Below are 10,000 nucleotides of genomic sequence, written 5' to 3' on the forward strand. Positions count from 1 at the left end.
TTTCTCCCTGTCTCTGTCTCTCTCTCTCTCTCTGACTCTCTGTCTCTCTCTGTCTCTCTCTCTCTCTCTCTCTCTCTCTGACTCTCTCTGTGTGTCTGACTCTCTCTCTCTCTCTCTTCTCTCTCTCTCTCTCTCCCTCTCTGTGTCTGACTCTCTCTGTGTCTGACTCTCCCTGTGTGTCTGACTGTCTCTCTCTCTCTGTGTATGTGTGTCCCAGGCTGTCTAGAAGCGGTAAGACTATCGTGTTCTCCATCCATCAGCCTCGTTACTCAATCTTCAGCCGCTTTGACCACCTGACCCTGATGCACCGAGGAGAGTTGGTGTACGCTGGAGCTGCTGGGAAGGCCCTGAGCTACTTCACTGACTTGGGTAAGACATGGAGGGAGGGAGGGAGGGAGGTGAGGAGGGGAGGAGGGAGGAGAGGAAGGAGGGAGGGAGGTGAGGAGGGGAGGGAGGGAGGAGGGAGGAGGGGGGAGGAGGGGGGAGGGAGGGAGGGAGGGAGGAGGGAGAGGAGGGAGGGAGGGAGGAGGGGGGAGGGAGGGAGGGAGGGAGGGAGGGAGGGAGGGAGGGAGGGAGGGAGGGAGGGAGGGAGGGAGGGAGGAGAGGGAGGGAGGGAGGGAGGGAGGGAGGGAGGGAGAGGAGGGAGGGAGGTGAGGAGGGGAGGGGGAGGGAGGGAGGGAGGTGAGGAGGGAGGAGGGAGGAGGGAGGAAGGGAGGGAGGGAGGGGAGGGAGGGAGGGAGGGAGGGAGGGGAGGAGGGAGGGAGGGAGGGAGGGAGGGAGGTGAGGAGAGGAGAGGAGGGAGGAGGGAGGGGAGGGGGAGGGAGGGAGGAGGGGGAGGGAGGAGGGAGGGAGGGAGGAGGGAGGGAGGGAGGGAGGGGGGAGGAGGGGGGAGGGAGGGAGGAGGGAGGGAGGGAGGGAGGAGGGAGGAGGTGGGGAGGAGGGAGGGAGGAGAGGAGGGAGGGAGGGAGGGAGAGGAGGGAGGGAGGTGGGAGGGGAGGGAGGGAGGGAGGGAGGGAGGTGAGGAGGGGGGAGGGAGGAGGGAGGGAGGGAGGGAGGGAGGAGAGGAGGGAGGGAGGGAGGAGAGGAGGGAGGGAGGGGGGAGGGAGGGGAGGGAGGGAGGGAGGTGAGGAGGGGAGGGAGGGAGGGAGGGAGGAGGGAGGGAGGGAGGGAGAGGAGGGGAGGGGAGGAGAGGAGGGAGGGAGGTGAGAGGGAGGGAGGTGAGGAGAGGAGGGAGGGAGGTGAGGGAGAGGGAGGGGGGAGGAGGGAGGGAGGGAGGAGAGGAGGGGGGAGGGAGGGAGGGAGGGAGGGAGGGAGGGAGGGAGGGGAGGAGAGGAGGGAGGGAGAGGAGGTGAGGGGGGAGGGAGGTGAGGAGAGGAGGGAGGGAGGTGAGGAGGAGGGGGGAGGGAGGGAGGTGAGGTGGGAGGGAGGGAGGAGAGGAGGGAGGAGAGGAGGAGGGAGGGAGGGGAGGGGGAGGGAGGTGAGGTGAGGAGGGAGGGAGGGAGGGAGGTGAGGAGGGAGGGAGGGAGGTGAGGAGGGAGAGGAGGGAGGGAGGGAGGTGAGGAGGAGGGAGGGAGGGAGGAGGGAGGAGGGAGGGAGGGAGGTGAGGAGGGAGGAGAGGAAGGAGGGGAGGTGAGGTGAGGAGGGAGGTGAGGAGAGGAGGGAGGGAGGGAGGGAGGGAGGGGGGAGGAGAGGGAGGGAGGGAGGGAGGGAGGTGAGGGAGAGGAGGGAGATAGCGTTCTATTTCACTGCTGTTGTTGTTGTTGTTGTGTTGTTGTGTTGCAGGGTATCACTGTTGTAGTTGTTGTTGTTTTGTAGGGTATCACTGTTGTTGTTGTGTTGCAGGGTATCACTGTTGTTGTTGTGTTGTATCACTGTTGGGTATCACTGTTGTTGTTGTTGTTGTTGTGTTGCAGGGTATCACTGCTGTTGTTGTTGTTGTTGTGTTGCAGGGTATCACTGTTGTTGTTGTGTTGTATCACTGTTGTTGTTGGTATCACTGTTGTTGTTGTGTTGCAGGGTATCACTGTTGTTGTTGTGTTGCAGGGTATCACTGCTGTTGTTGTGTTGCAGGGTATCACTGCTGTTGTTGTGTTGCAGGGTATCACTGCTGTTGTTGTGTTGCAGGGTATCACTGTTGTTGTTGTTGTTGTTGTGTTGCAGGGTATCACTGTTGTTGTTGTTGTTGTGTTGCAGGGTATCACTGTTGTTGTTGTTGTGTTGCAGGGTATGACTGTTGTTGATGTTGTGTTGCAGGGTATCACTGTTGTTGATGTTGTGTTGCAGGGTATCACTGCTGTTGTTGTGTTGCAGGGTATCACTGTTGTTGTTGTTGTTGTTGTGTTGCAGGGTATCACTGCTGTTGTTGTTGTTGTTGTTGTTGTTGTTGTGTTGCAGGGTATCACTGTTGTTGTTGTTGTTGTGTTGCAGGGTATCACTGTTGTTGTGTTGCAGGGTATCACTGTTGTTGTTGTTGCAGGGTATCACTGCTGTTGTGTTGCAGGGTATCACTGTTGTTGTGTTGCAGGGTATCACTGTTGTTGTGTTGTTGTGTTGCAGGGTATCACTGTTGTTGTGTTGCAGGGTATCACTGTTGTTGTGTTGCAGGGTATCACTGTGAGCCGTTCAACAACCCCTCTGACTTCTTCCTAGACGTCACTAACGGAGAGGCTCAGTCTACACTAGACATCACTTCATTTAACTATGGTACACACACACACACACACACACACACACACACACACACACACACACCTCTACACACACACCTCTATACACACACACAGACACACACACACACCTAACCTCTACAGACCCTAACCTCTACAGTCCCTAACCTCTACAGTCCCTAACCTCTACAGTCCCTAACCTCTACAGACCCTAACCTCTACAGACCCTAACCTCTAAAGACCCTAACCTCTATAGACCCTATAGACCCTATAGTCCCTAACCTCTATAGACCCTAACCTCTACAGACCCTATAGACCCTAACCTCTACAGACCCTAACCTCTACAGACCCCCTAGACCCCTATAGACCCTATAGACCCTAACCTCTACAGACCCTAACCTCTACAGACCCTAACCTCTACAGACCCTAACCTCTACAGACCCTACAGACCCTAACCTCTACAGACCCTAACCTCTACAGACCCTAACCCCTATAGACCCTACAGACCCTAACCTCTACAGACCCTAACCCCTATAGACCCTATAGACCCTAACCCCTATAGACCCTAACCTCTATAGACCCTAACCCCTACAGACCCTAACCTCTACAGACCCTAACCTCTACAGACCCTAACCTCTATAGACCCTAACCCCTACAGACCCTAACCCCTACAGACCCTAACCTCTATAGACCCTAACCTCTATAGACCCTACAGACCCTAACCTCTATAGACCCTATAGACCCTAACCTCTATAGACCCTAACCTCTATAGACCCTAACCTCTATAGACCCTAACCTCTACAGACCCTAACCTCTATAGACCCTAACCTCTACAGACCCTATAGACCCTAACCTCTACAGACCCTAACCTCTATAGACCCTAACCCTACAGACCCTATAGACCCTAACCTCTATAGACCCTAACCTCTATAGACCCTAACCTCTACAGACCCTACAGACCCTAACCTCTATAGACCCTAACCTCTACAGACCCTAACCCTACAGACCCTAACCCCTACAGACCCTAACTACAGACCCTACAGACACTATAGACCCTAACCTCTACAGACCCTAACCTCTATAGACCCTACAGACCCTAACCTCTATAGACCCTAACCTCTATAGACCCTATAGACCCTAACCTCTATAGACCCTAACCTCTATAGACCCTAACCTCTACAGACCCTGCAGACCCTAACCCCTACAGACCCTAACCTCTACAGACCCTAACCTCTACAGACCCTAACCCTACAGACCCTAACTACAGACCCTAACCTCTACAGACCCTAACCCCTACAGACCCTAACCCCTACAGACCCTAACACCCTACAGACCCAAACCTCTACAGACCCTAACCCCTATAGACCCTAACCTCTACAGACCCTAACCCCTACAGACCCTAACCTCTAAAGACCCTATAGACCCTATAGACCCTAACCTCTACAGACCCTAACCTACAGACCCTACAGACCCTAACCTCTACAGACCCTATAGACCCTAACCCCTACAGACCCTAACCCCTACAGACCCTAACCTCTACAGACCCTAACCCTACAGACCCTAACCTCTACAGACCCTAACCCCTATAGACCCTAACCCCTACAGACCCTAACCCCTACAGACCCTAACCTCTACAGACCCTAACCCCTACAGACCCTAACCCTAACCCCCAGACCCTAGACCCTATAGACCCTAACCCTACAGACCCTAACCCCTACAGACCCTAACCTCTACAGACCCTAACCTCTACAGACCCTAACCTCTACAGACCCTAACCCCTACAGACCCTAACCCCTCCAGACCCTAACCTCTATAGACCCTAACCCCTACAGACCCTAACCTCTACAGACCCTAACCTCTACAGACCCTAACCCCTACAGACCCTAACCCCTACAGACCCTAACCCCTATAGACCCTAACCCTACAGACCCTACAGACCCTAACCTCTACAGACCCTAACCTCTACAGACCCTATCCCCTACAGACCCTACAGACCCTAACCTCTACAGACCCTACAGACCCTAACCTCTACAGACCCTATCCCCTACAGACCCTATAGACCCTAACCTCTATAGACCCTAACCTCTATAGACCCTACAGACCCTAACCCCTACAGACCCTAACCCCTACAGACCCTATAGACCCTAACCTCTACAGACCCTAACCTCTACAGACCCTAACCTCTATAGACCCTAACCCCTACAGACCCTAACCTCTATAGACCCTACAGACCCTAACCTCTATAGACCCTACAGACCCTAACCTCTACAGACCCTAACCTCTATAGACCCTAACCTCTATAGACCCTACAGACCCTAACCTCTCCAGACCCTAACCTCTACAGACCCTAACCCCTACAGACCCTAACCTCTACAGACCCTAACCCTCTACAGACCCTAACCTCTACAGACCCTACAGACCCTACAGACCCCTATAGACCCTACAGACCCTAACCCCTACAGACCCTAACCTCTATAGACCCTAACCAGACCTATAGACCCTACAGACCCTAGACCTAACCCCTCCAGACCCTAACCTCTACAGACCCTAACCCTACAGACCCTATAGACCCTAACCTCTCCAGACCCTAACCTCTACAGACCCTAGACCCTCTACAGACCCTAACCTCTATAGACCCTACAGACCCTAACCTCTATAGACCCTAACCCTATAGACCTCTACAGACCCTACAGACCCCCTACAGACCCTAACCTCTACAGACCCTACAGACCTAACCTCTACAGACCCTAACCTCTACAGACCCTAACCTCTACAGACCCTAACCTCTACAGACCCTAACCTCTAGACCCTAGACCCTAACCTCTACAGACCCTAACCCTATAGACCCTAACCTCTACAGACCCTAACCTCTACAGACCCTAACCTCTACAGACCCTAACCTCTACAGACCCTAACCTCTATAGACCCTACAGACCCTAACCTCTATAGACCCTAACCTCTATAGACCCTAACCTCTACAGACCCTAACCTCTATAGACCCTAACCTCTATAGACCCTAACCCCAGACCCAGACCCTAACCCCTACAGACCCTAACCCCTACAGACCCTAACCTCTATAGACCCTACAGACCCTAACCTCTACAGACCCTAACCTCTATAGACCCTCTACCTCTACAGACCCTAACCTCTATAGACCCTAACCCCTACAGACCCTAACCTCTATAGACCCTAACCTCTACAGACCCTAACCTCTATAGACCCTACAGACCCTAACCTCTATAGACCCTAACCTCTACCCTATAGACCCTAACCTCTACAGACCCTATAGACCCTAACCCTACAGACCCTAACCCCTACAGACCCTAACCTAGACCCCCTACAGACCCTAACCCCTATAGACCCTACAGACCCTAGACCCTACAGACCCTAACCCTATACAGACCCTAACCCTAACCCTACAGACCCTAACCTCTACAGACCCTAACCCCTAGACCCTAACCTCTACAGACCCTAACCCCTACAGACCCTAACCTCTACAGACCCTAACCTAACCCTATAGACCCTAACCTCTAGACCAGACCCTAACCCCTACAGACCCTAACCCCTACAGACCCTAACCTCTACAGACCCTAACCTCTACAGACCCTATAGACCCTACAGACCCCCCTACAGACCCTAACCTACAGACCCTACAGACCCTAACCTCTACAGACCCTAACCTCTACAGACCCTAACCTCTACAGACCCTAACCTACAAGACCCTACAGACCCTAACCTCTACAGACCCTAACCCCTACAGACCCTAACCTCTACAGACCCTACAGACCCCCTCTACAGACCCTAACCCTACAGACCCCTCTACAGACCCCTAACCAGACCCTAGACCCTAACCTCTACAGACCCTAACCTCTACAGACCCTAACCTCTACAGACCCTAACCCCTACAGACCCTAACCTCTACAGACCCTAACCCTCAGACCCTAGACCCTACAGACCCTAACCTCTACAGACCCTAACCTCTACAGACCCTAACCTCTACAGACCCTAACCCTACAGACCCTAACCTCTACAGACCCTAACCCTACAGACCCTAACAGACCCTAACCTCTACAGACCCTAACCTCTACAGACCCTAACCTCTACAGACCCTAACCCCTACAGACCCTAACCCCTACAGACCCTAACCCTACAGACCCTACAGACCCTAACCTCTACAGACCCTAACCTCTACAGACCCTAACCTCTACAGACCCTAACCCCTACAGACCCTAACCTCTACAGACCCCTACAGACCCTAACCCCTACAGACCCTAACCTCTACAGACCCTAACCTCTACAGACCCTAACCTCTACCCAGACCCTAACCCCTACAGACCCCTACAGACCCTAACCCCTACAGACCCTAACCTCTACAGACCCTAGACCCCCCTACAGACCCTAACCCTACAGACCCTAACCCTATAGACCCTAACCTCTACAGACCCTAACCTCTACAGACCCTAACCTCTACAGACCCTAACCTCTACAGACCCTAACCCCTACAGACCCTAACCCTAGACCCTACAGACCCTAACCTCTACAGACCCTAACCTCTACAGACCCTAACCTCTACAGACCCTAACCTCTACAGACCCTAACCTCTACAGACCCTAACCCTCTACAGACCCTAACCCTACAGACCCTAACCTCTAGACCCCCTCTACAGACCCTAACCCTCTACAGACCCTAACCTCTACAGACCCTAACCTCTATAGACCCTACAGACCCTAACCTCTACAGACCCTAACCTCTACAGACCCTAACCCTACAGACCCTAACCTCTACAGACCCTAACCCTACAGACCCTACAGACCCTAACCTCTACAGACCCTAACCTCTACAGACCCTAACCTCTACAGACCCTAACAGACCCTAACCCCTACAGACCCTAACCTCTACAGACCCTAACCTCTACAGACCCTAACCTCTACAGACCCTACAGACCCTAACCCTATAGACCCTAACCTCTACAGACCCTAACCTCTACAGACCCTAACCCTACAGACCCTAACCCCTACAGACCCTAACCCTACAGACCCTAACCCCTATAGAGACCCTACAGACCTAACCCCCTACAGACCCTAACCCCTACAGAGACCCTACAGACCTAACCTCTATAGACCCTACAGACCCTAACCTCTACAGACCCCCTACAGACAGACCCTAACCCTACAGACCCTAACCTCTACAGACCCTAACCCTACAGACCCTAACCTCTACAGACCCTAGACCCCTACAGACCCTAACCTCTACAGACCCTAACCTCTACAGACCCTAACCTCTACAGACCCTAACCCCCTATAGACCCTAAACCCTACAGACCCTAACCTCTATAGACCCTATAGACCCTAACCTCTACAGACCCTAAGACCCTACAGACCCTAACCTCTATAGACCCTAGACCCTAACCTCTATAGACCCTAAGACCCTCTACAGACCCTAACCCTACAGACCCTAACAGACCCTAACCTCTAGACCCTAACCTCTACAGACCCTAACCCCTACAGACCCTAACCCCTACAGACCCTAACCTCTACAGACCCTAACCTCTACAGACCCTAGACCCTAACCTCTACAGACCCTAACCCTACAGACCCTAACCTCTACAGACCCTAACCTCTACAGACCCTAACCCCTACAGACCCTAACCTCTATAGACCCTAGACCCTAACCTCTACAGACCCTAACCTCTACAGACCCTAGACCCTAGACCCTACAGACCCTAACCTCTACAGACCCTAACCCTACAGACCCTAACCCCTACAGACCCTAACCCTACAGACCCTAACCCCTACAGACCCTAACCTCTACAGACCCTAACCCCTACAGACCCTAACCTCTACAGACCCTAACCCTACAGACCCTAACCCCTACAGACCCTAACCTCTACAGACCAGACCCTAGACCCTAACCCCTACAGACCCTAACCTCTACAGACCCTAACCTCTACAGACCCTAACCCTACAGACCCTAACCTCTACAGACCCTAACCTCTACCCAGACCCTAACCCCTACAGACCCTAACCCCTACAGACCCTAACCTACAGACCCTACCCAGACCCTAACCTCTACAGACCCTAACCTACAGACCCTAACCCCTACAGACCCTAACCCTACAGACCCTAACCCCTACAGACCCTAACCTCTACAGAGACCCTAGACCTCTACAGACCCTAACCTCTATAGACCCTAACCTCTATAGACCCTAACCCCTACAGACCCTAACCCTACAGACCCTAACCTCTACAGACCCTAACCTCTACAGACCCTACAGACCCTAACCTCTACAGACCCTATCCCCTACAGACCCTATCCCCTACAGACCCTAACCCCTACAGACCCTAACCTCTACAGACCCTATAGACCCTAACCTCTCCAGACCCTAACCCCTACATACCCTAACTCTACAGACCCTAACCTCTACAGACCCTAACCTCTATAGACCCCCTAACCCCTACAGACCCTAACCTCTATAGACCCTATAGACCCTAACCCCTATAGACCCTAACCCCTATAGACCCTATAGACCCTAACCTCTATAGACCCTAACCCCTACAGACCCTAACCTCTATAGACCCTATAGACCCTAACCCCTATAGACCCTATAGACCCTAACCTCTACAGACCCTATAGACCCTAACCTCTCCAGACCCTAACCCCTACATACCCTAACTCTACAGACCCTAACCTCTACAGACCCTAACCTCTATAGACCCTAACCCCTACAGACCCTAACCTCTATAGACCCTATAGACCCTAACCCCTATAGACCCTATAGACCCTAACCTCTACAGACCCTAACCACTACAGACCCTAACCCCTACAGACCCTAATCTCTACAGACCCTACAGACCCTTACCCCTACAGACCCTATCCCCTACAGACCCTAACCCCTACAGACCCTATCCCCTACAGACGCTAACCTCTATAGACCCTATTGACCCTAACCTCTATAGACCTTATAGACCCTAACCTCTACAGACCCTAACCACTACAGACCCTAACCTCTGCTGACCCTAACCTCTCCTCCCTAGATGATAAGGAGAACTGTGACAACAGCAACCTTCTGGCAGTGAGCTACAGACAGTCAACTCAGTACCAGAGGGTGGTGGAGGAGCTGGACCATTTGACCCAGGGTCTGGAGGGAGGGGTCGGAGGTCAGGGACAGAAGGCCGACTACGTCACCTCCTTCTGGTACCAGGTCAGCTAATCACTGAGCTCTGTCTGAACCCTCACAGCGAGAGTTCCAGAACTGTATAGCTGAGCGTTCCAGAACTGTTAGAGTTGAGCGTTCTAGAACTGTTAGAGTTGAGCGTTCTAGAACTGTTAGAGTT

General features: G+C 53.2%; 1 pseudogene; it reads left to right on the forward strand.

Annotated features, from left to right (window-relative positions):
- LOC121845898 overlaps positions 1-10,000 on the forward strand; it is a 49,206-nt pseudogene that overhangs the window by 7,318 nt on the left and 31,888 nt on the right.

This window comes from Oncorhynchus tshawytscha, unplaced genomic scaffold, assembly GCF_018296145.1.
Source record: "Oncorhynchus tshawytscha isolate Ot180627B unplaced genomic scaffold, Otsh_v2.0 Un_contig_1282_pilon_pilon, whole genome shotgun sequence".
Classification (NCBI taxonomy): Eukaryota; Metazoa; Chordata; class Actinopteri; order Salmoniformes; family Salmonidae; genus Oncorhynchus; species Oncorhynchus tshawytscha.